The following is a 27,200-nucleotide window of genomic DNA, read 5'->3' as shown; positions in this document are numbered from 1 at the left end:
TTACACTAATTTTATATTGGGTGACAAGGAGCCTTTCCTCTTTTAAACCAGTGTCAAAGGGAATGTCTACACTACAGAGGAAGATCAAAATTGCCTCTGTCAATCTTCCAGGGTTGGACTTAACAGTCTAGGTAAGACAGTTAATTCAAAGTGAGAGGAGTGCTCTAGCTAATGCCGGTAACCCTGCTTTTATGAGGAGTAAGGAAAGTAGAAGGAAGAGTGTTCTTCCTTCGACTTCCTGTAGAGTAGATAGCTCCAAATGCTTAGTTAAGCTACTTTGACTTCAGCTACACAAGTAACATAGCTGAAGTTGTGTATCTTAATTAAATTTTTTGACATACCCAAAGAGAACAGAATTCAGGCTCCTCTGATTCTGGAGTCTTGATAGTCAGAAGTGCTGAACATCCACAGAATTAAAAGGAGCAGTAGGTGCTCAGTGAAAATTAGGCCATAGCATTTTAGGATATCAGCAGGAGTATTACTTAGAATCATAAAATCAGAGTGCTGGAAGAGACCTCAGGAGATCATCGAGTCCAACCCCTAGCTAAAAGCAGGGCCAAACCTAAATAAATCATCCCAGCCAGGGCTGTGTCAAGCCAAGACTTAAAAATCTCTAGGGATGGAGATTCTATCACTCCCTAGGTAACCCATCCCAATGCTTCCTCACCCTCCTAGTGAAGTAGTTTTTCTTAATATCCAACTAAGTCCTCTGCCACTGCAACTTGATACCATTGCTCCTTGTTCTGTCATCTGTCACCACTAAGAACTGCCTCTTTCCATCCTCTTTGGAACCCTTCTTCGGGTAGTTAAAGGTTGCTACCAAATCCTTCCTCACTCTTCTCTTCCATAGACTAAATATGTCAAAATCCCTCAGCCTCGCATCATAAATCATGTACTCCAGCCCCCTAATCATTTTTGTGGCCCTCTGCTGGATTCTCGCCAATAAGTCCACATCCTTTCTGTAATGGGAACTATCACCTTACCTAGGGGTGAAAATTCCTGCTCTCATATGCAGGACAAAACTAGCGTCTGGCGCGTTACTCTGATTAACAGCTGTTTCGAAAGTACGCGCCGGGACGCGTTAGTTCAAACCAAACCCCTTGGTTCAAATTAACGTTACTCCTCAAAAAATGACAGAGCTTAGCACAGGGATGTGAAAAATCCACATCCCTTGAGCAACATGGTTATACTGATCTATCTCCATGTAAACAGCACTATGTCAATAGGAGAATTGCTCACCCCAGCATAACTACCTTTTCTTGGGGAGGAATATTAACTACACAAACATCATTGACTGTCTGCATTAGAGCACTTCAGCAATGTTTTAAGTGTTGATTTGAACTAATTTCCAAATCAAGGGTAAGAAAGTTGTTTTCTCCTAGGGCTCGGATCCTGAAACTGTCACCTTTTTCTAGAACACTGAATGGGACTCAATCATTAGCATTAAAGTGGGCATACAATTTGCTAACTATACAATCAATGTCCCATGATTTCAGGAGTCACAGGAGACAATTGAAAAATCTCAGTCTTGACTGTCTTCTGCTATAGTTATGTTTCAAAGCCTTTGTATCTTTCCTTAGATGAGGAAATATAGCCCCTGCCCATTTACATGACATAAAAGCAAAATTCAGAGTTCTTCTTTTGAGGAAGAAAGCTCAAATGTTCCCCTGCAGGTCATCCCCTTAAAGCTTAGTTTATTTAAACGGCTCTGTATCAAAGTTTTAAAGAATTAAGTGTCTTCTCTTCTGAGCAATGAGCCATTTCAAAGAACAAGTCCTAAAATGTCATAACAGTTCACATTTAATCTATACAAGTGCAGATGAACTACTGGGCTATGGGGGAAAGTGTTGCATGATGTTTCTAATATTTATTTCTACTAAACAATTGCGCACAATTTTTTTTCTACACAAAGAATGTTTTTAACACTTTATTTTCACTGGGTATGACTTTAAGGTAGACAAAGCACACCTCACCCCAGGCCACCCTACCAGGGAAGGTTGGCTTAAGGTATGCAATTCCAGCTACGTAAAAAAATGTTTCTGGAGTCGACATATCTTAAGCTGAGCTTTGGTGCCATCCTCATAGTGGGAGGTAAATAGGAGAAATGCTCCCATTGAGTTCCTTTACTCCTCATCAGGAGTAGGAGTACCAAAACATACGTGGGTGCCCTCGGTGTTCAGTTTAGTGGGTCTTTACAATACCCATTAAATTGAATTCCGGTAGATCAAACGCCACATTGTCAATCTTCCCACAAGTGGAGATGTGGTCTTATGTTCCCTAGACTACAGTTTTCATCGCCGTTACCACCAGTAGACCTGGACTCATGTAGAAATAAAGGTCCAAAAACCTCTAGGGATGGAGGTAAGGCTACTAATGCAGGAAAGGCCACTAATACTTTTAAAAAATATTGCTTCATTGCTTCTGTTGATAGTATATGAGATCACCCTTCAAGTGATAGGACTCTGAGAACATATTTCATGTTTTCACTTAAAATTAAGGGAACATTATCAAGAGGGTCAAGGTGTAAAAAACTTTTCAGCTGCATTTTAGTTTCAGTATGCTTTGTACATCTAATTGGCATGCATGCTTACAAGACCAAAGCAAACACAGCAGTGTAGTACAGGCAGTCCCCGGGTTACGTACAAGATAGGGACTGTAGGTTTGTTCTTAAGTTGAATCTGTATGTAAGATCCTCACTGATCAGTTTCAACCGCGGCTGAATCAGGATGCCTGGGGCAGAGCAGCTGGGGTGCTGCCAGGTTGGTCCGGAGCGGCGCTGTGGGACCAACCCGGCAGCCCCCAGCTGCTCTACCCCAGGGGTAGGAAAAAAAAGCCTGGCCTTCTGGGGGGGGGGGGGGGCACTAGCTGCACCCCCCCCCCCAGCAGACCAGGGAGACGGGGATGGCGTCTGCTGACCTGGGAGATGCGGAGCAAAGCCGCAGAGCATGCGGGCAGCAGGACAGTCCAGGCGCGCCGCGGCTGTCCCACTGCTGGCGTGCTCCGAGGCTTTGTTCCCCATCTCCCTGGTCTGCTGGTTAGACCAGGGAGACGGGGAGCAAAGCCTCAGAGCACGCCCGCAGCGGGACAGCCTAAGCGCGCCCGGGCTGTCCTGCTGCGGGTATGCTCCAAGGCTTTGCTCCTGTCCCCCTGGTCTTCTGGGGGGGTCCAGCAAAGCCGCTGGACCCCCGCCCCCCCCCCAGCAGACCAGGGACACCAGAGCAAAGCCGCCAGCTGGGCGGCTTTGCTCGGGTGTCCCTGGTCTGCTGGGGGGGGGGGGGTCCAGCGGCTTTGCTGGACCCCCCCAACAGACCAGGGAGACTGGGAGAAGCTTTTCTCGCCCCGGAGGACACGGGTGGCGACCTGCCGCCCGTGAGCTCCGGGGCGAGAAAAGCCCCATTCGTAAGTGCGTATCCGACGTAAGTCGGATCCGCGTAAGTTGGGGACTGCCTGTACATCACATATCTGCAAGCCCAGCCATTGTTGCAATGGTAATTTAAGACAAAGGATGAGATGTATTATATAAGCTACACTGAATCTTTAGAGAGTCAGCAAGCTCCCTTAGTATATTGGATCCCTAGATTGCAATTGTATCTTAAGTACACTTATAACATTTGGTTTAAGGTTTGAAGTTCATTTTGAATTCCCACATTGGTTTGTACTAATTGAGCTGGTCCAAGTTTTTTGTTGTTTCTGCCTCCCCACCATGAAAACATACATTTTTGTCCAAATTTTCCACAGTCATATTGAACATTGAAATAATGTTTGCCAAAAATGGGACATGTAACCACTCGTGGCAATTGAGTTCCTTATGTCACCATTCTCTTCTATGAATTTGGATCTCCAACTGCACTACATTTTAATGTTTCATAATTTTTCTTTTTGGTGAAGGGAAGTTATAAAATAGTCTGTTTCTGGCAATGGTGCATTGTGGAAGACGTAGTCCAGCTGGAGATCCTGGGACCTAGACAATAATAAGGACATGAGGTACAAACTAAAACTCTCAGGAGGCTTAAGCTTCTCCCATTGGTATAGCTATCCTCTCTCAGGGTGATAGATCAATTATACTTCAATTATGCTGGTGGGATTTGCTCTCCCATTAGCATAGTAATGTCCATAGATCACATTTTTGGCCAAAATATTTTTGGTTTTGGCTGAAATCTCTCAATGAGAAAATGAAACTTTCAATGAAAAGGAGACCATTTTTGTGGGAGGGAAAAAGCATTCTATTTAAAATCTTTTTTCCCTCAACAGTAATTTACTAGATAAAATGTTTGACCAGCCCTAGGTCAAACTTTCTCCTGCTGTCCATAGATCTTATTAACTAGCAGACTAGAATGGTATCAAGTGAAACCATTTTGTTTTCCTTTAATGTGCACCTGTCCCAAAATCTGGATATATCTTCCCCTTCAAAAGGAGCTCATTCAGTAAGAAGATCCCTTTTCACTTATTTCATCTCACAGAGTTGCTGCCAACAAACCACATGCCACAGATAAAGTGGCAGAGATTCCAGCTGACTGGGTATGTCATCTTTAGTGTCTGACTAATAATTGTTTGTACTCTTTGGTAGTGTTGAAAGCTTAAATTCATAACATTGCTAGACACTAAAAATCATGGACTTAATAGAGTTGCTGATTACATGTCTCATTATAATAATCTGTAACCCACTAACCCTCTGTTCTATGACTACAAAGGTGTTAATTACACATTTAATCTTGAATGGTCTCTTGCAACATGGGTTAACTCCTTATGCTTAGCTTATGTTCTACCTTCTAGTTGGCTGATTAACAGTGCAGAAGAGGAACTCTGTGCTGCTCAAAAGATTGTTTTTTTACCCTGATCTACAATAGGAATTTACATTCGTATAGCCACATTGCTCAGTGGTGTGAAAAAAATTTCTATTGACCTAGCTGCTGCTTCCTGGGGAGATGAGTTACCTACACCAGTAAGAAACCACCTCCTGTCAGTATAGGCACTACTTGGAAGTAAGTGCTATTGCCTCAGTTGTGTTCTGGTTATAGTTTGAGGCCAGGTGTACCTTACAAATTTGTACTGGTATAATAATGTCGCTCAGGGGTGTGAAAACCCCTCACTCCTGAGCAATCTAGTTATATGAACCTAACCTCTGATGCAGACAGTGCTGTGCTAGTAAGTGAGCTTCTTCCTTTGACACAGCTATCAGCTCTTGAGCGGGTGGATCAATTATGCTTCAGTTATGCTGGTGGGAGAAACTCTCCCATTGGCATAGTATTGTTCATAGGCACTGTTTTTGTGACTTGCTGTTGGGGTACTTGACCCTCATTCCACCCAAGAAGACATCCCCCTCCCACTCCACCCCTTCCCTCAAGACCCTACTCCACTCCTTCCCCCAAGATCCTACCCCATCTCTTCCCGCTCATCTCCTGAATGCACCCAGACTTTGCTCTTCCCCCTTGCTTCACAGCACTGCTGAACAGCTGTTCTGTGGTGGACTGAAGGAGCTAGGACTTAGGGAGGATCAGATGACTGGCAGGGCTGCCAGTTCACTGGAGGGAGAAGCTGATCAGGGGACTGCCGGTGAGTGCTGAGCACCCACTGTTTTTTTCCCGTGGGTGCTCCAGCCCTGGAGCACCCATGGAGCCAGTGCCTTGTGTCTCTAAAAAGGCCAAGAGTAACTTAATGTTAGAAACAGAGTGGGAAAGAGCTGTTTTTCACATAAGTTTTGAAAAAAAGATGGAAAGTTAATGAGGTAGAGAAGTCCACTGAGGTTTCTCCAGATGATAGACTCTTCAGAGGAGGAATCTATGATACAAATAATGGCAATATTACCAGCTTCAAATGTTAAAAAATCATGACTCAGTGTCACCCTCCCTGCAAATAAACAAACAAAAGTAAGAGTTAAAAAGGATGAGATTTAAATTATAATTACACACAAACACATATAATAAATGTCAATAAATGATGTCAATAAATGAACATCAGATAACAATAATACTATATGTATTGTATTTTTTCCATTTGACATCCAGTCATAGAGCTTTTAAAATACATCGGGATCCTATTTTCATGCTTTTCTCTGCAATCTTGAGGGCTAGAAATGTATTTTATCTAAAATAAAAGTTGGAATCCTCACATATGCACATGAATCCTGGAATGGGGGATTTAATGAAATCATCTATTTATAGAATCATAGAATACTAGAACTGGAAGCGACCTTGAGAGGTCATCAGGTCCAGTCTCCTGCCTTATTACCATGAGACTTTTCATAAATTTTGATCATTGACATCACCACAATGGTGACAATCGAGTTAGGTACACAGAGGGGCAACATGTGGGGGGCACAAGGATCATGTGTCCCCCCAGCGCTATGGATGGGAGGAACAAGGGGACAGCCAGCAGTGGGCAGGTGGAATAGCTTGGGAGTCCAGCCTCCCACACTCACCGGCAGTGGCAGGGAAAGCCCTGCAACCTGGCCTCAGAGCCCTACTCTTCTGGTGCAATGTTCCAGGGGAGTGGGTGTGACCACCCCACACTCACCAGCAGAAAGCAGAGCAACACAGCTAAGGGAGAAAAATGAACTGAGGCTGCATTGCTATGCTTCCCCTGCCACTGCCAGTGAGTATGCGGGCTGGGCCTTTATTACTAGTGAGTGGGGGGCAGACCCCTGTTGTTGGTGCCAGAGCCACAGCCCCACTAGTCCCCTGGGTCACCTCAGTTGGAGTCAGAGTCAGGGTGAGAAAAGCTGGAGAGTGGGTGGAGCAAGGGCAGATCAGGGACAGGGAGAAGCAGGGCCTGGGGTGAACGGGATTGTCTCAGTCCTTCCTTTGGCTGGAGAGGGTCACCAGTCACCTCTGAATATATAGATGAGGTTGGTACTTAATAAATGGAGGGAAGTTGGGAATGACAGAGATGGAGTCTATAAAATAGGATTATAGGAATATATGATTTTATGGGCTTAACTGCAACAAGGGAGGTTTAGGTTGTCCATTAGAAAAAACTTCCTAACTGTCAGAGTGGTTAAACACTGGAATAAATTGCCCAGTGAAGTTTTGGAATCTCCATCACTGGAGATATTTAAGAGCAGGTTAGACAGACACCTGTCAGGGTTGATATAGACGGTGCCTAGTCCTGCCATGAAGGTAAGGGACTGGTCTTGATGACCTCTTGAGGTCCCTTCTAGTTCTAGTGTTCTATGAAAAACAGTGAATGGAATATGACTAAGACATACTTGATCCTGAAGTGACAGGAATACTGAACAATTAATCTAGTCAAAAACATCTTTACAACTTTCCTGATCTTATTCTACATGCTGTACTCACAATACACTTATGTCAATCACAAAAGGTGATAAACTTGTTTTATTGCCCTTCAGAGGTGCTATTGTATCCAATTAGTTTGGTGCTACAATATTCGCTAATTGGCTGTGAAGTGCACATCATAGTTAATTACACTGTACACCACTACAGAGGCTGGAAATAATGAAGAGTGTTTTCATTAGTCAACTGGCCTAGAAAAAGTACGTGCATTTCAAGCCCTAATCCTGCAAGTTTTGTGCAAGTGTTGGAAATGAGAAAGATGTAAACCTTTGCAAATACTTCAGTGTGTTTTAAGGAATATACAGTAACATTCCTCTGTCAAAACAGTAACATACAGGAGTCCATGAAAGCTATGCTTATTCCTTGAAGGAAGAAAGTGAATATAGAAAAAAAGCAATGTGACTGTATGACTGATGAAATAATCTTATTATGGTAATAATAATTAATGATAAGTTAGGCACTTGAAATCAATGGGCAGGTGCATAGAACCTTTGAAAAGCAAACCAATAGGTCTTCACATGTTCAAATTTGTTCAATAAGGAAAATCCACTAATTTCCACTCCAAAAAATACATACAATGAGGTATGAACATGAGAATGAGCAAGACTCTTATATTCAGTGTTCATCCGAAAGTATCTCCAAACTTGGCCAGAGTGACATTTATACAAACGCCCCTTTATGAGTCACTGGCCATTTAAAGGGACTTAAAGGTGCTGGGAACAATAATGTGAGTGATCCTTAGTGTACACTAGAATCTGGACTAGTGAGACTAAATTCTGCTTCACCCCCCTTTAACCAACTAATTTTGTTGATTTATTGAGTGGCTTTCTTGAGTAGATGCTTAAGACAGGCTTCAATACCCTACGTTAATTTATTTTTAAATATATAAGACAAAAGTTAAAAACATTCAAAGTGAAATCACAATTTTTGTTTTGAAAACATAAATATTGAATGGTTTTCTTCTGAAACAGAATATATCAACCTGACTGCAAAGCATTTTGATTTCAATAGACTACATAATCCAACATTTCATTGAAATTCCTCTGAGAAGCTTTATTTCTTAATTCTTGCAGGAGTTTCACTCTGCAGCTCCACACAGAATTCAGACTAGAGACTGCTTTTGTGCCAGGCCAATTAAAAGAGGGAAGGAGAGATGAAAGAGAGAATTAGAAATACACCATTTCTTCATCAGGCATTTCAAGTTGAGGCTTCAGATCTTAACATGTCTGGTGGTACAAAAAGACATGGGAATTTGTTTACAGAGTGCACTACTAGAAAAAATTTTGCTTTGGCATGTCTGCACAAATAAAATAAAATAAAAGAAATATGACATTGGTTGCTAGTAATTTAGCAAATTTGAAATGGCTGTTTCTCCTATGGAACTATAACAAATGTGATTTATCCACCCAGTAAAATATTTTTTTCATTTAAAATCCCTGACTTTATTTCACGTTTTGCTAGTAGTATTAAAACAAAAAGAAAGTTAAACCTGAAATATGCATCACTTCTTGCAGTTTGAACTTCCACTATTATATGCTGAAATTTTATTTATGAAATATTCATCCTAAAATAATTATGGTATTAGCACAAACTATCTTTCCATTTTCTATTCATTCTCTTTATTTGATTTTTTTGCAGAGAATTATTTCAAATTGTGGAATTTTTTTCAGCAAAATTCCAAAAAAATTTTCAGCTGGTTCATTATATACATTTTATAGCTTCTCAATGATTAATAAAATTGCACCTAAAGGATAACTGGGCTGTGAAACTTTGCAAAAACAGATTTTGTTTTTCTCCACAGTGACTGGGTGGTTTAATTTTGTTTGTTTGTTTGTTTTGCTTGGGGTTTTTTCCCAACAAAAAACTGCTTACTCTTCTGCATGCATAATTGTGCTTATGCACACATGTACAACACACTGTTTACATATTTATCAATTGCATTCATGGGTAAAATAATTTACAACTTGTACAAGTTACATTTTAAAATGTGTGGAAACATATTAATGTATAAACTCATCTAAAAATGTTGCATGTAGTTCTCAAGTCTCTTCCCCTGCGTCCAGACTCAAGCCGCGTTCTTTCGAAATTAATTCGAAAGAACGCGGCTTTTCTTTCGATGGCGGTAAACCTCATTTCACGAGGAAGAACGCCTTCTTTCGAAAGTTCCTCTTTCGAAAGAAGGCATTCTTCAATGTAAATAGGGCTTCTTCAAAAGAGAGCATCCAGACTCACTGGATGCTTTCTTTCGAAAAAGCAAGCCGCTTTTTCTAAATTTCTCCGTGCAGTCTAGACGCTCTCTTTCGAAAGAAGCCTGCAGTCTAGTCATAGCCTAGTATAAACCATACTCTTTCCACATGATTTAAATTTTATGGTTATATCTAGACTGCAAGCTGCTTTCAGAATAAGCTTTTCTGTAAGAGATCTTCCAGAAAAGCTTATTTTGAAAGAGAGTGTCCACACAGCAAAAGTGTAACGAAAAAATGACCTGCTTTTTTAAAAGATAGCATCCACATGGATTGGATGCAATCTCGCATTCAAGGCCACCCAGAATCAGTTCAGGCAGGGCATTAGGTCAGCAGTTGTTTCTGGGTGCTATTGACTGAGGCTAGCTGAGCCGCATGCTTAAAGGGACCCCCCCTGTACAGCCTTTTTTCAGCTTCTGCTGCTTGCTCGCCTTCCTCTCCGAGGGTCAGCAAAGCTTTAGCAGTGCGTGCTCTGGTTGCCCAGCTTTTGAATGCCACAGCGTATTCCTTGCCATAGAGCCGGAGCTGCCTCTGAGCATGCGATTGTCCCACACTGCCATGCTGCAGTTTCTGCAGCAGTTTGTGCAGGCTGCCTTCATGGCCCTGCATGAGCTCGATGCCAAGCTCATCATTGAAACCCTCTCCCTGTTTGTGGGAGCAAGGCTCTTGCAACTGCACTCCACAGTGGAGAGACGCTTTTGGAGGCTCAATACCAGTTCTGACTAGTGTGACCTGCTGGTGATGGAACGGTGGGACGACCATCAGTGGCTCTAAAACTTCTGCATGCAGAAGGCCACCTTTTTGGAGCTGTGTGCCTGGCTCGCCCCTGCTTTCCAATGATGTGACACTCACCTGCGGCCTACCATCCCCCTGGAGAAGCGGGTCACCATCTGAAATTTTGCCACCCATGACAATTACCGGTCTGTGGACAACCAGTTTGGTGTGGGAAAGTTCACCATCGGGTCCCTCCTTATGGAGATAAGGCACTTTTGGGCTGCAGTCCCTGGAGCGGGGGAAGTTCTGGAAAGGGAGACCCTAGGGAAAGGGGGGGTTGGAGGTGCAGAGGTGGGAGGAGAGCCTCATCCCTGCCAGGTTCTGACTTCCCGCTCTCACACAACCTTGTGGGGAGACGGCCTCATAGGGTGTGGCTTCTGCATTGTTTGAGGGTGGGGGAGGTAAGGAGGGACTCAAGGACCTCCCAAGGGCTCAGGCACCCCCTCTGATTCTCTGTTTTGTGTGTTTCTTTGTCTCCTTCTACAGATGAGGAGGGCCATCACCTCTGTCCTGCCTTGGAGACCTGGACCCCATCATGGCCAGATTTGCTGCCCTGGGCTTCCTCAACTGCAGAGGGGTCATTAATGGTACCCATATTTCCCTCCATGTACCACAACATCGAGCCACCCAATACAGAAACTGCAAGGGCTATTTCTCCATGGTGCAGAAGGCCCTGGTCAACCACCATGGACAGTTCACGCACATTTTTGTTGGGTGGTCGCGCAGGGCATGTGACGCCCAATTCCAGCCTCTACAACAAGCTGCAGGCTGGCACATTCTTCCCCTGGCATGACTTTGGGGTTGGGGACGTGCAGATGCCACTGTGCATCATGGGGGACATGGCCTACCCCTTATGCCATGACTGATGAAGCCCTACACTAGCCACCGAGCAGGAACCAATTCAATGCCCACCTAAGCAGGGCCCGTATCCAGGTTGAATGCACCTTTGGGGAACTGAGGGGAATGTGGTAGTTAAAGCCTCAAGGATGGCAGGGGAGCAAGAGCAGATGGAGGAGGAACACAAACACAATTTCATTCAGAATTTTTTATACACAATGATTAAAAATTTATTCAGAAACCAAGACTCTAAACTTGATCTCCTGAAAATCAATGTTAAAAGATCCATAGAATTTCATAGGAGCAACATAAGCTCCAAAATTATTGACCGCTACTGCTAATGTCATGTGTTAATAGTCCAGGTGTCTGGTTTCATAATCTTTCCTTATCTCAAACACTGGGTAAACTCAGACAGACCCAGACATAATCTGTACTGAAGCAGGACCAGTTTGACTAATCACAGCTATACATCAGTCCCATGATGCTCTGTGTTATTTTAGCATGCAGCATAACACAAGATAGCACATGTTAAACCTACAATCTTCCAGCTGCCTGGTGCAAGCTGAGCTAGTTTTGACCTTGCCCGGTCATCATTTCCTCTCCATAACAGTTACAGAAAGATATCTATTCCTAAGCAAATAGCAGTGGCTCTGACCTCTTCTTTAGTCACCCTTCAGTCTACCCACTTTCAGGATGTCTCTCTGTATTTTTACAGCTTGTCAGAATTCCTTGAATTAAAGATAGTGATAGTGACATAAACCAGACTAATGCTAACAGAGAGGATCCTAATTTAATAAATCTAAGGGTACTAACACAGCTTCTTATATTATTTTCTGGTGAGATGAATCCTCATATGTTTTTCTTTCTTTCTTTCTTTCTTTCTTTCTTTCTTTCTTTCTTTCTTTCTTTCTTTCTTTCTTTCTTTCTTTCTTTCTTTCTTTCCTCCCCAGCTGATGTACTTCAAAGTAGCCCCATTGCTATGGCAAGAACAAGTCTGATTTACACCATCTGAAGATCTAATTATTACATTGGCAGTAATACATTAATACATTGGTGGTAACTTTATAAGAGAAAAATAAAAGCCATGGATTTCATGTCACTGCTAGAGACCAAGAAAGGAGAAAAAATAGGCATCCAGAATGCAGTGAAGTTACTATGATTAGAAAGATAAACTATAGTTGTGGGGAGGGGAGCTAAATAAGCACAGCAGGGCAAACTTTGGGCTGAAGGAAACCATTAGAGATAATAGGTCATTCATTGATCTTAAGAGAACTGGTAAAAACAATCATAGTCTATGAAAATGTGTCCCTTTTTTATCAGCTTGTTTAACTTTTTAAAATTATCTACCTTTCTCACTAATATGTTTTTGTTTAATGCCCATCATAGAAGTATATTGGTGCCTGTAATGAATATAGGGCCTATGCAGTCTTTTCCTTTTCATTTAAACATGAGGAAGCCCTCAGCTCACAAAAGATATTGATGAGGTAGGCCAGAAGGTGTCTAGTACAAGTGCTCAGTGTCTCCAGTGAAGTTCTTAATGTCTTCCACTCACCCTGTAGTAAAAATTGGAAAGGTAAAGCCCAGAATCAGCTTTGCCTTCTCATGGTATTCTCCCCTGAGTTGCTGTGGAAGAAGCTATCAATTTATCTCTCTATTTTAGGACATGCCCATCAGTGTAGTAATTCTTATCAGCCCTGCTCCTCCCTCCCTCATAATTTCTGCCCTCGCCTCTGGAGATGTTTTATGTTCCACAGAAAGACTTCCACAGATTCAGTACAGAGCTGGTATAATAATGACACTTAAACTTCTTTTGTCATCTTATAGTCTTACTAGTCCCTTGTGGTTGGTGCTTGTCCACCTTTCATCACCTGTTCTCATAAAAGTGAGGATATTTTGTCCCTCTAATAGCAATGCCACAAGATATACAAGATACACATTTTTGTAGCTATTTTCCTTATCACTGAGACACAGTGACTTCAAAGAGAGCTTGCTGATGTGAATCATATTTGAAGATAATTGTAAATGGCCTTTCCAATTTCATTTGAACCATATATTTGAATGAAGAAAAAAATGATTCTTTGATTAAAAAGAAATTGAAATCCAGTTAGATTACACTTTCAAGTTTTATCAGGTCCTCAAAGATCTGTAGAAAGGTTTTTTTTTCCAAAACAAAAAAATCCACAGCACGTACATCCCCATTCCTCTTTGCTATGAAATGTGGTTTAGCAGTGGGAGCAGGAGACCAACAGTCGAGGCTCCTGGGTTATATTTTGAACTCCACCACTGATGCCATCTCTGAATTTGGAAAAGTCATTTAACCTCTCAGTGCACCAGTCAACCCCTTTGAACACAGTGCAAATTCCCCACAGTGGAGTGCCAGACACAATTGTTTTTCCTGTCCTCTCCAAAGCACAGAGGCTCTTTTAGCTTGTGCCCTTGTAGCTGCTAATTACCTTAAAGTGAGCAGGGAGGAAATGGGCCTATGACCTGTATTAAGCCATAGAGCTTATCAGCTGTGGATGGGAGGGCTTAATTGCATCATCCCGAGGGATACAGCTATGGATTCTTCTGCACTCTGGAACACTCTCTTAAGCCACTGTGGTTGGGAGGCTCCAGAGATGCCAACTTTGAAATTTCCCTGTGGAAATCTACCCCAGGACTTGCCTCTATTCCACCCATTCTCCCCAGCTCCCATCCCACATCTTCCCACCCAATCCCACCCTGCCTCTTTTTGCCTCTGCTTTGCCCCTCCTGCCCCCTAACACCTCCTATATGTCACTGAATCCGTGGGGCTGCTGGCACGTACTGAGCGTCCACTATTTTTCCCCTATAGGTGCTTCAGGCCCAGCACACCCGCAGAATTGATACCTATGGAAGGCTCTAAACTACCTCCAGTGAAGGCATATTCCTTAATGGTATAACCTGGCTCTCAATTGGTCAGTAGGATGCATTCTTGTTGACATGAAGGCCCCATTGCTCTACTTAATTATGCCCACTGTAAGGCCTCTTTGCTCTGACAGTGTCAAGTAAAGAGGCCTCAGAGCACATCTACAAAGCAATAAAAGACCTGCAGCACAGCATAAGCTAGCTGAGTTGAGCTGCCAGGACTACAGTGCAGATGTTCAGTCTTGAATTGGAGCCTGGGCTTTGAAATCCTGCAAGGAGAGATGGTCTCAGAGTCCAGTATGAAACATCCATGTGTCTATTTTTAGTCATGCAGTGCAAGCCCTACAACCCCAGATCCACTGATGCACGCTCCGAGATTTGATGCTCCAGCTTTTGTTGCCGTGTAGATGTAGCCTTAATGTAACTGAGAAGCAGGCCTAGTATTTGCAAAGTGCTTTAAGAGGACCCTTGTTTTATAAGTGAAAAGTATTATTATCTTTCAACTGGCTGTCAGTTGAAGGTCTCCTCAGCACCTCTTCCTCTTGGCTGGCTGGAAATATTTGGCCAGAATCAATCAACACTTAGGTAGAGTGAATTGACAAGAGTGTATGACACAGCTATTCAAATTATCTCTCTTAGAGGGAGTGTTGGAATGAAAGCTACACTACTCCAAAGCTCTCTAACCTGTTTTCACTCTACAGCTATTTGATGTATAAACTCCAGGCAATGAGAGGTGCTATACATGGGGGAATGGGTACAGTTAATAGGATGAAATTAAAAAAAAGAAAATTTAAGATAAATATTATAAAACACTTCTTTGTGATGACATTCAGAACGTTGTGGATCAGACTCCCAAGGGAAGTGGAGAAAGTCCCATTGCTTTAAACAATTAAAACAATCCTAGACAAAGCATTAGAAATTTCACTGTATAAAACAATCTTGTTAAAGAATCAACGGGACTTTTCTATCTAGATCCAGAATTCCTTTCTCAGTAATTAATGATAAAGATGTTGAAATAGATTGGAGTTTTTCTGAGTAAGGAACTGAGGATTTGTCCTCAGGAATCTATTATTTGCTCATCAGAAACAGAGATGATTTGTCCAAAGTTTGAGTTTGATGACCCATACTACTATTGGTGTGCTGAGACTATTTCCTGGTCAATATTATCACATTATTTCCTTGTACTTTCCCATCTATCTTTAGCCATTTGTTTTCTATTGTCTTATACGTAGGTTGTAAGCTCCTTAGTCAGGACTGTCTCTTTGTTCCGTGTGTGTGCAGCACCTAGAACCAGCAGGGCCAACAGCCTCACTGGGCCACTGGGCAAGACTAGGAGGTGGGGCGGGGGGAGGGGATGCATCTACTCCATGCCCCCAGAAGAAGTAGGGCCTTGGGTGGAAGGGGTGGGGCTAGGACTAGGCTATCTTCAGTGCCACTTGAAGAGCACCTTGCCTTTCCCAAGCAACCCTCAATGCTGCCCAGAGCACAATGTGGTGCTCCAGAAGAAATTTAAAGAGCCCAAGGCATCCACTGTTGTAGAGAATCAACAAGTATAGTGCTTTGGCCGCGTGACAGAGCATCCCAAGGACGAAACCAAGCAAGAGTCCTGAGCCAACAATAACAACATCTGCCCGAGTCAACGACCTTCGAGAATGCTGTGTTGGGGCTGTGAAAAAGCACAGTTTGTGAAAAAGCAGGATGTGGACTTTTGGGAAGTTGAGAGGGTATAAAGATAGTTGTAATCTTGCAATAAAATGATTTCGTGCTTGCACCGGCCGGAGTCTGTGCCTTCATACACCACACACTGTTGCCACAGTAGCAGCAGAGGCATCTGGGAACTCTGGGATCTTTTGTATTACCAGCCCTGGGGAAGTTGTCTCATCCCCTGCCTTGGCAGCCCTGACTGGCACAATGGGATGTTAGTCCAGGGCTAGTGTTTCAAGGTACTACAGTAATAATAATAATAATAATAATAATAATAATAATAAATAACAAAGACACATGAAATCAATTTATCAAAAGCCCCAGTGAAATTAAGGCTTAGTGAAAATTATTAAATATGACTACATAACATTTCTGCATCTGATTTACCAAAAGTGAAACAGCAACCACTAGTCATATGTTTCAATCTGTGACCAATTGGTGTGATGTATTTGTAGTAGCAGAGGCCCTCTTCACACAGGGGGAAGTGATAAGTACTTCAGTCACAGCAAAACTCCCACATGTATTTCCCTCCCCTCACCCAATAGATAAACTACAACACAGGACATTGTGAGAATGCTCATAAAAATCAAAAGCATTACAGGATTGATTATTTTTTTATTGACACCAGGGTAAATCAGCACTAACTCCAACAAAGTCAATGGAGTTACACTAGCATCACAATAGCATGAGAGAACAGCCAGGCTCAGTCATAGCTAAGCATAATATCAGTGTGATATAATTTTTAATTTTCACCCTGATAGGTATAATGTAGTCTTCTGCAGAGAAAAGAACCTTGACAACTCTGTCAGGAAACTGCTGTAAATCTGAAAGTTGAAAACAGGAAGCAAGGGTAACTGAAACACCACAGTGGAATGTTTCACACTTTTCTGTTTAACTAAACATATTTTACATTGCTTATAGAAAGATATACAGCACCCTGCAGATTACAAGGCTGTAAATCGTTAGAAAAGTTCTACTGCAAACTCTAAAAGTGTAGCCTTGGTGCCTTATTTTACGGTATCAGCGGGGCCCTAAGATTGAAGGATCGATGAAAATTCAGTCTGGTAGTCTCATTAATAATCAATGGGATGACTTGTTTCAATTTCATGGGCCCAGTGCACCCAACTGTTAAAACTTCTGTCACCAAAGGCACGACCATAAGGCATGTCACAGAAATTCTCTCTCCCCCTCTGTTCACCAAGTCTGATTCAACAGAGGATATTTTTTTCAGCATTGCTGCAATATTCAACAGGACAAAGGTAAATATAAAGAGGAATGAGCAAACACTTCCTTGAAGATATAATAAGAATAAAGGTGTTTTCCCTTGAAGAGATATTAAGTGCATGGCCCTGCTCTTGCAGCCTTTGGGTAAAAGGCTAGAAACACACTTCTCTGCAGAGACATCAGTGTGACTGAGACATGTAAGTGAATGTAGATAGTCTATGTGTCCCACTATTACAGGGAACAAAGATATGAAATGCAGAAGTGATGATAAGACACTGGTTTTTATTTCCTGGCTCCAGTCACTGTGCATGGGTCAATCTGATACAAGATTAATACCAAGGTCAAGCAGCAGGTGTTAGTAGCCCCTGTGTCCAATGACTGTAATCTTCCTTTTCTCTCTTTGTTTAAAGCAATCAACCAAACAAAATTATATCAGCAATGCAGTCAACACAATGCAGTCAACTTAATACCACCAATCAACAGACAAACCCTAGAATGAAGGACAGGATACCTGAATCCTCAACCTATGAAAGGAGATCTCTCATTGAACATCATTCAGTAACTACCATTTTACAATCTTTCTGATCACACGGCCACTTCTTGTTCACAAAAGACAGTTCTTTCCACAGTTGTGCAGAAGCATAAGGTAAAATGCTTTGGGCTGCATCTCACACCAGTTTTACACAAGTTGTAACTCAAGACATGGAGTTAATCTTGTTTTACACCTATTTTGAGATTAGAATCAAGCCTTTGGCACATAAAACATGGGTTAGTTTAACAGCCATAAAATTTAAAAAGAAGAAATCTGGGTTGGAAGACACAAGAGAAAAACATTTAAGAAAATTCTATTAGAACTTGACTCAGCTGTGAATGGCAATGACTTTTCAATTACTAACCACCTGGATGAAACTCAAATTATAATACAGTTTAGTAGCTTTAATCTTCATGATTCACATAGTCCTGACCTTCAGAATGCCCTTTGAAACAGATAAAAATAATTGCACCCATTTATAAAAATGGGGAAACTGAAGCAGAGGTGAAATGACCTGAACAAGTTGTATAAATGGACTACTATCAGAGATGGATTGGAAAACTGCCCCCTTTGCCCATTCTGTGATGAATGTCTCTTTCTGATCAGGTCCCTAAATAGATTTGTACTTCCTATCTGTCTGCCTAGTCTATCTGACCTTTATATCAAACACAACTCTGTAGTATCTGAGCACTTCAGAAGGTGGTACTTTGCAGAATAAGAACAAAATCGGGGCATTAGTTTTCTGTTCTGCCTGGAAGGCGATAGCCGGGGTACCTGGAAAAGTAAGATTGATTCCTAACTTGTCTTAATTTAAAAGTGCTGTACAAACTCTGGCTGTTCACACACACACACACACACACACACACACACTCACATATGAAAATCTTTCCCTTCCAAAGAAGGAATTTCAGCGATTACTCCAGTTTTCTGAGTTTGGTAAGAGACAGTAACACCATCGGCTCTCCTATTGGCCCAAAAGTACAGAACAATCTTCTAAATATTGCTTTTGCCACAGTGAAATTTCCAACTGATTTCTTCTTTTTAATGCTCATGCTTCATTTTAAGAGCTTGACAAGTGAGGAGGTTCATAAGCTGAGAAGGGAAAGTTCCCAAGAGCTCAGCTCTGAGACAAAGAACGTTTCACGAGGAGTAACGGTAGTTCGAACTAGGAAGCCTAGTTCGAACTACCTAGTTCGTGCCCCGTGTAGCTGTGCTGCGCGGGGTTCGAACCAGCGGGGTTTTAAAAATGGCGGCTCTACACTTATGCAAATGAAGCCCGGGAAATTCAAATCCCGGGCTTCATTTGCAAGTGTGGTATGCCTACATTACCCCGCTAGTTCGAACTAGCGGGGTAGTGTAGACATACCCTCAGAAATACAGTAATTTGGGAATAAGGCTAGGTCATCTCCAATGAGGAAACCAAAACAATACTTTCTGACATAGGAAAAAAAGGTCATCTTAATTATAGACAAACCTTCAACTGCTCCCGGCAATGATTATCTTTTCCTTCTCTTGCATGTTGGATGCAGGTGGCATACATAACTTACATCACTGCTGAGATCCATTGAAGGTGTGTAGAACCTCTCTTATCACTCTTCTTTCCACTGCTCCTCTTCCATTCTGCCCCTGAATAGCAAGGTTGTCCTCTCCTGGGGTTCCTTTTGCCAGGGTCATCTCTGGGAGGGAAAGCTTTCATTTGCTCTATGGTCCTTTCGAGCCAGCCCAAAAGGGGACATTGTGCAAAAGTTAAATTTCTCCCTCCACTTTCTTTTCAGGCCACATTATGACGGGACCCCGACAGGTTGTACAAAGGAAGGGGATTGTACAATGATCTTTCCTCCTCTTCATGACTATGCCCAGTTGCCAGTAGATTTTAGCCTATGCATTTCCTGTTAAAGTCCCCTCTTCCTTCCTCCAGAGTGCAGGCACTGCCACGGGAGCAAGGAAGGATGATTAGAAGGTCAGCTGTGCAGCAAAGAGTATGTAGCACTCCCTAAAAAGCATAGCAAGGATATACTCACCTGGCACACAAACAATCTACGCAATAGAGTAGGCTGCAGTATTTCCTCTCAATTCTTGTTTCAGGACATAGGATTCATCTGCCATGAAGAAAAGGCAATCACTGGCCCCCCAAAATATGTAGATCCCACCTGGATCTTGAGGCTTTGCCGGGCCATGTACACAGAGGCTCTGTGTTTACCCTGTGGTCTGGATTTCTATGGCTTTTATCCAATGCCAGAAACTCCAATAGCTGTTGCTACCCTGAAGATTCCCTCTAAGTTTCACCACAGAAGCTGAATTCCAGTGGAAATTGATTATAGCTTCTATGTGTTCCTCTTTCAGCCCTGCCTCCTCCTCTTCTGACTGACGCAGAAACCTCATAGGGATTTCCAGATCTATTGAATGACCTTTGTGGGTCAACTGAAGGATGTTGCTGCGGACGTTGCTAACTTTTCTGGGAATGGGAAAAGGTCCACCCATTGGTTTCAAGGGCATAATCTAGGCCTAAATTAAGGCTGATCTCTGGGAAATGCCGCTTTAGCTAAAGGCTCTTAATCCTGAGAGAATCATAATCCAGCATCATACTCTGCTTGTCATTAACCCAGTGTACTGGATCTTATTAGAAACAAGTGACTGATCTGGGAAGAGAAATTGTTGATTTTATGTCTGTGGTCCATTGCCAAAAAACTGCACTAGGGCTCGATTGTCTGTGACATTTTGCATTTAAAGAGGCGCATAGGAGGTATTAAGCTATGAAAAATTGCTACTGTATAAGAGATGAGGCTTCCCCAAGGATCTGAGCCAGCTCAGTAACATGTGTGGCATGTGTCTTTCCTAAGGAACATATTCTGGCTTGTAAACCCATAGGCTGTGTCTAGATTGGCCAGTTTTTCTGGAAAATCAGCCGCTTTTCTGGAAAAACTTGCCAGCTGTCTACACTGGCCTCTTGAATTTCCACAAAAACACTGATGATCTCATGTAAGATTGTCAGCGTTCTTGCGGAAATACTATGCTGCTCTCATTCGGGCAAAAGTCCTTTTGCACAAAACTTTTGTGCAAAAGGGCCAGTGTAGACAGCTCAGATTTGTTTTCTGCAAAAAAGCCCCGATCGCGAAAATGGCGATCAGGGCTTTTTTGCGGAAAAGCGCGTCTAGATTGGCAAAGATGCTTTTCCGCAAAAAGTGCTTTTGCAGAAAAGCGTCCATTCCAATCTAGACGCTCTGTTCCGAAAATGCTTTTAACGGAAAACTTTTCCGTTAAAAGCATTTCTGGAAAATCATGCCAGTCTAGACACAGCCATATAGCTTATTAGATGTGGGTGGAGGAGGGGTGCATAGCAGTGGACTCTTCTGGCATTATTTACTAGATACAGAGGGTTTTTCCCCCATTCTGGCTCAGCATTGCTGACTATTGCAAAAGGGTCTAGTTCCTTGTTCTTACCACCAGTTTCTAACAGTTTCTACAGGTGAAGTCATGCTGTCACAAAGTGGAAGACATTGGGGCACAAAGCTTCATGAGAACAGCCCATGAATCTTCAGACTCACTTAATTTGGAGTAACCTGGGACCAATGCTTCATTATACCCTTAGAACCTAACAGATAGAAGGAGCAAGGAGGGGTACTTAGCACTACCAATCTGTAGAATATTTCAGTTTCATTGAAGGCAGACCCTATGAACCCAACGGGACAATGTGAGGGAATCCCTGTGAGGGAAAGCTTATGATATCCTCCTCTGAGCAAATTCTATAGGTTTTCTCAGACCAGGTGGTAATCCACACCCTCATGATTAAATCTGGGGGCTGGGATTCAGGAAATAAACTTGGTTCCTGACACTACTACCACTGGATTGCTTTGATCTTGAGCAAGTCATGTATCTCTCTCTTCAGCTTACCTATGGAAATATTAAATAGTCAAGTTTCTAGAGTTCCCTGAGATGTGTGGATGACAAATATAATAAAAGTGCAAAATGTATTATTCTTGCTGCTTATTTATTCACATTTTGTAACGAGAGTATTTGTTTCCTTGAAAAGTAAAAAACACAATCAAATGAATCTCTCATCAGAGACCCATCAGTAGCCAGCAATCTGAGTAGCATCATAAAATTAAGAATAACTTTTCTTAATGCAGAAAATAGGGGGAGGAGATCAGCTATTCATGAATCTGTCAAAGAGACTGCAGCCTGAGTTGTTTGCTGATGCACTCATACACCATTTATATCTGATTTCACTCTGCATTAAATACCTTTATGTGCTATTTTTAATTCTTGTTGGCAGAGAGAACCACTCTCTCAAATGTCATATGCTTCCAAAGACAAATATAGACATGGATCTGTTTAGATTTTGGGACAAGTTTAAACTAATACATGCTAAGGACAGATTCTGTTTTCCTTTTACACTGCTGCAAATCTGGAGTAACTCTGCAGACTTCAGCAGAGATATTTATAGGTTTACAGCTGCATTAAAGATTTTGGCTTTGTAGACTTAAGCTGCATCATATATTTTTCTTCACCCTAAAGTCATGAAGCCTTTCCATAAAATGACAGGCATACATTTTGCTTTGTATTTTGAAAGATAAAAGGGTTAGGTTAAGTCAATGTGTACACATCAGATTTTCAAAAAATACATAGGTGCCTAAAGATGCTAAAGTGCTTAAAGAGTTTAGCTGCTTTTGAAAATCCAACTTGATGCTTATCTGCATCTTTAGTTACCTTACTACCATTAACAATCTGGTCCCAGGTGAAGTCTTCACAGGACATACAATAAGGAAATCATTCAGATTTGATAACCATAGACAAATACATCTATAGTATAGTTTCAGTAAACTTGCATTGGGGATTTGACTATGCACTTTATACACTATACTTCCACAAAGAGGAAATTTTTACCAGTGATTAGTGTATGGGAGCTGTGTGGATATAGGGAAAAGGAAGAAGCACACACCGAATTTATCTGTGCAGAGGCTTTTCTACAAGGAGAAAAATTAGTACACTGTAAAAATGCCTTTTTAAAAATGTCATGGAGCTGGTAACAATTAAAAACAGTTGTACACATCTGCCTCCAGACTCACACCGACAGCCACATCAATATTTATAAATTTTGGTGAAAATGCAGGTGGTTACCGGAGGGATTCCTTCCCAAATCGTCATAAGTGAGCTCTACTCCTGATTGCCTCACCTTAACTGCTAGCTGTCACAAGATGGACATATGGAAATGAAAGCACATAAAGTTAAAAGTTGTTTCTGAGAATTTATTCCACAGTATCCAAAGCAAAGTGATCAAGTGGGAAAGAACAATAAATGAAGTGAAGTTGTGGGGCTGAGGAAGCTGCTCCTAGTGCACGATGTCCCATGAGAGAGGCACATAGCTCCTGGAAGGTGGACTTCCGCATACAGAAGTTTCGGAGCCAAGCCTCATCGTTCCACTGCTCCATAACAAGCTGGTCCCACCAGTCTGAACTGGTGTCCAGCCTCCAAACTCGCCTCTGCAGGAATAATTTTGATGGCAAGGGCAGTGGGGCTGCAGCCCAAGTTAGGGGCTCAAAGCTGGGCTCTGAATCCAGCTCTGCCACAAACATCATGATGGTCTCATGAAGATACAGCAGAACTTCCAGCATCACAGTGTGGGGCCATAGCCTGCCCAGGAGCAGCTCAGGCTCCATGGACAAAAACAGAGTGAAAAGCAGAAAAAAACCCTGAAAATAAACTGCTGTGGTGTCCGAGGAAGCAGGGCAACCAGAGCAAGCACTGCAGAGCTTTGCTTTCCCTCCAGGACTTTGGTTCTCAACTGGTGGTCCATGGACCACTGGTGGTCCATGGTGATTTCTTCAGTGGTCCACAGGAACATTGTCCAAAGTCACACGGTGTGAGCAGGTGCTGCTGTTAGGCTGTTTTACGCCGTGTTCACAAGCACGCAGCGCGTCATCCATAGAGTCACCTAGGACGCAACCGCATTGTGTTGCCAGTAACTTCCGTCTGAGGCTCTGATCATCAGTGTAGCTGCTGCCATCATGCTGAGCGGTGGCTTTTTTATCATGTCTCAAAAAGGAGATGGTCCACGAAAATTTTTTGATTGGCCTGGTGTTCCGTGGACTGAAATGAGTTGAGAACCACTGCTCCCAGAGGTAAGCAAGCCGGAATCAAGAGTAGAGCAACCGCTGTCCAGAGGGATCCCTTTAAGCACGTGTCTCTGCGAAGGGCATGAAGCAGCATCTGGAAATAAACGTTGACCCCATTCCCTGCCAGAAGCACTTCCAGGTGCCTTTTTTTTCCGAAAGAGCATCCCACAATCTGGACGCTCTTTTTCGAAAAAGTGGATTGTTTTTTTCAATCTGTTTCATGCAATCTAGATGCTCATTTTCGATAGAAAGCCTCTTTCGAAAAATGTGTGTAGTCTAGACATACCCTACGTGGTGTTGCATGAATACATATACAGATAATTATGGGTTTTTATTATGAAAGACAATGGGGTTTACCTTGGACTTTCGTTTTTCGACATGATGCCAATAAATCATCACTTCTAAGCACAGGGGCAAAGTTCTGTTTCATTGGATCCAGCAGTGGGTATCTTGAGATGCCACTGCAGTGGATCTTCCCAGTGTTGCAACAGCCAATGTCTCTCCTATCACAGATGAGGAAATAGCTCCTATGGGGGATGGTTCTCTCTGAATCCTTAGCTGCACAGTGTCGAGGGTTTTCTGATGCCTTGTTTACTTCATAGAATACTACCTCACTGGCATATGACAGAACTCTGTGTTTTGCTGAGTCAAATTCATTTGAAATTAAGGAGTTTTCATTCACATGAAATCAGCAATTTATCCTTTTAGGCTTGAGCTGGTTTTGGGTGTGAGGCAGATAGCACTGATTGGGGAATGTTTTCTTTTCTTCTATTCTCAAGCCAAATGAAAAATCCCCAGTATGATAAATACCCCAATATGTCCCCAAAACAATAAATACCCATTTTCACTTCAGGTTCAAGTATCATTATCAGAAGATAATGTAGGGTTATATTTTTAAGTCCTTTTGTTTTGATTCTTAGATATCAGACGGGATAGATACCGATTTTTTTTCAATCACATTGCATTTTTCTGGCTTTTTGAGCTGCCCAACAGCCAAAAAATTGCATGTACATTTTAGTTCAGTATTTCAAATCAACAAGCAAAAGAGTTTTGTTTGGTTGGTTTGATGGAGTACAGTAATAATGGCACTTTGCGGTGCAAAACCAATATGGATATAACAAGCTGGCACACATATTTCATATCCCTCTCCCCAACAAAAGATCATTCTATACTCTGATTTTGTTTAAAACCTAAGAGCCAAATTCAGAGGTGATATGTAAAGCAATGTAATTCAGATTTCTTTATGATCAGTGAAATACTCTTAGATCATCTTACACACTTGGTATAGTTTGTATGATGTGGAGCTGAGAAAATATAAGAAATATATTGGGTAAAGAAGGGGATAATGTTCTTTAATGTCTGCTTCCTAATATCTAGTTGCTTTTCTTGCTCTGGGTATTCAGAGAATGTTTACATCAATGTACACCTCTTTAGACTCCCTTACACATTGCTAGATTCACAATGCCAAATGCATAGTGATGTGCAAGAAGCAACCTGGAAAGTTGCATAAGGGTGAGTCTAAGAACTAAGTGGATCAGTATAAGTCTAAGGCTATGTCTACACTGCCACTTTAATGCACCGAAACTTTCTCATGCAAGTGTGAAAAATCACCCTCCTGAGTGCAGCAAGTTTCAGCACTGTAAAGTACCAGTGTAAATAGTGCTTCAGCACTAGAAACCCCACTCCCATGCTGTTAATTACTTCCCTTATGGAAGTGGGTTTTTACAGTGTTAGGAGTGCTCATTCCCAGTGCTGGTGCTCTGACTACACAGCCATGTTAAAATGCTAAGGCTTAATCTATATGCAAGATCTTCATCATCTTTTCTATTGCAGGTAGGGCCAATAGTATCTAGTTTCAGTAGCTAGATTGCCAGAAACCTCACTTCCAGGTCAATTGTATAGATGGGAAACTGAGGCACAGAGAGGCTAAGTAACTTGCTCATAATCACTCAGAAAGTCTATAGTGGAGCTGAAACTTGAATCCATAAAGCATCCTTCTTTATACACAAGCCATATACTGTTTCATTGTACTGGTATAGCTAAAGAAGTACAGCTCCTCCTCTCTAGCGTGAACATAGTTATATCACCAGGAGCAGGGGGAGGCAACAGAATTGCTGGGAACCTGGGCAAGGTAGGAGGGAACAGCTCTGCATTCCCAAAAGGAGCACGGCCTTGGGCAGAAGGGGTAGGGGTGGGGGCAGCCAGCCCTTGGTGCTGCCCAAACTGTGTTGTGTCTCTTCTCCCTCCCCACCCCTCCCATACTGCTGCTCAGAGCTCACTGACTGGGGCTCCAGAGATGGTTTAAAGGGACGAGAGATCCAGCTGCTGCCACTGTGGTAACACCCAGGAGTCCCAGGCCCTTTTGAATCACCAGGCCCTTGGGCAGTTGCCCCCTTTGTACCCTCCTCCCTGTCAATGGGCCTACAAATCACTATCATTTCTTTCTTCCTCCCTTTCTTCCTTTCTTTCCCCATGCTCTCAGGTGCATACGGGTCCCTCAGTTTCTTGTAATTTTTTTCAGTCTTGTGGGGACTGCTCAGGTTTCTGATGTACAGTATATGGCTTCTCTCACTGTTGTTCTGTGTAATGTTTCTGTAGGTCACACTCCTTTTTCTGAGGGGTGTCTAAATTATCACTTGACACTGAAGTCATGTTGGAGGCATCCTTAAAGCATGTCTTAAATATGTCCATTGCTGTTTCTTTCCATGTTTGATACTTTAGAACTATATTGGTTTAATTCCTATCATTAGGTTATACCAACACATCTCCCCCCACCCCACCTCCAAACAGCCCTTTCCTATGTTAACAAGGCCAAAGATTTGATATAGACTAGGATTTAAGGGTTTGTTGTTAGAACATGTTTTTTATCTCAGTCTAGTTAACACTTTCTAAAACTCTAGTTGGGACAAAGCATGCTGTACATGGTTCAGAAAAGGCTATACTCCTCCATAGGCGTTGTTCAACCATCTTAGGCTATGTCTAGACTGCAGGCTTCTTTCGAAAGAGGCTCTTTCGAAAGCATCTTTCGAAAGAGCCTCTTTCCAAAGATCGTGTCTAGACTGCAGGCGGATCTTTCGAAAGAGCAATCCGCTTTTTCGAAAGAGAGCACCCAGCGAGTCTGAATGCTCTCTTTTGAAGAAGCCCTATTTACATTGAAGAACGCCTTCTTTCGAAAGAGGAACTTTCGAAAGAAGGCGTTCTTCCTCGTGAAACGAGGTTTACCGCCATCGAAAGAAAAGCCGCGTTCTTTCGAAATAATTTCGAAAGAACGCGGCTTGAGTCTGGACGCAGGGGAAGTTTTTTCGGGAAAAGGCTACTTTTCCCGAAAAAACCCCTGAGTCTGGACACGGCCTTAGTATGTGTAAAGTACAGCTTTCATTTGTTGATCTACACTAGAGACTTTTGATAGTTTAGAAATGTCACTAGGTGATGTATTTATTACGTGTTTACTGACTTTTTGTATCCATATCGTTTTTTTATCACCAAGTGTCATTATTGCTGTATTCCATCAGTTAAATACTCTTAGACTAACATACTCAGCATCAAACCAACCAAACAAAATTCTTTTGCTTGTTGACTTGAAATACTAAACTAA

The 27,200-nt window shown here is 42.3% G+C and overlaps 1 long non-coding RNA gene across 1 annotated transcript in view; it reads left to right on the top strand.

Moving 5' to 3' along the window:
* The window catches only part of LOC102449085 (uncharacterized), a 67,320-nt gene extending 56,276 nt beyond the window's left edge, over positions 1-11,044 (top strand). The window contains exon 3 of the long non-coding RNA XR_331264.4: positions 10,796-11,044. This is a non-coding gene — a long non-coding RNA (uncharacterized LOC102449085). The remainder of the gene's footprint in view (positions 1-10,795) is intronic.
* Positions 11,045-27,200: the final 16,156 nt, after the last annotated feature.

This window comes from Pelodiscus sinensis, chromosome 4, assembly GCF_049634645.1.
Source record: "Pelodiscus sinensis isolate JC-2024 chromosome 4, ASM4963464v1, whole genome shotgun sequence".
Lineage (NCBI taxonomy): Eukaryota > Metazoa > Chordata > Testudines > Trionychidae > Pelodiscus > Pelodiscus sinensis.
The sequence above is the reverse complement of the archived record's forward strand: the minus strand, read 5'-3'. Positions and strand labels throughout refer to the sequence as shown.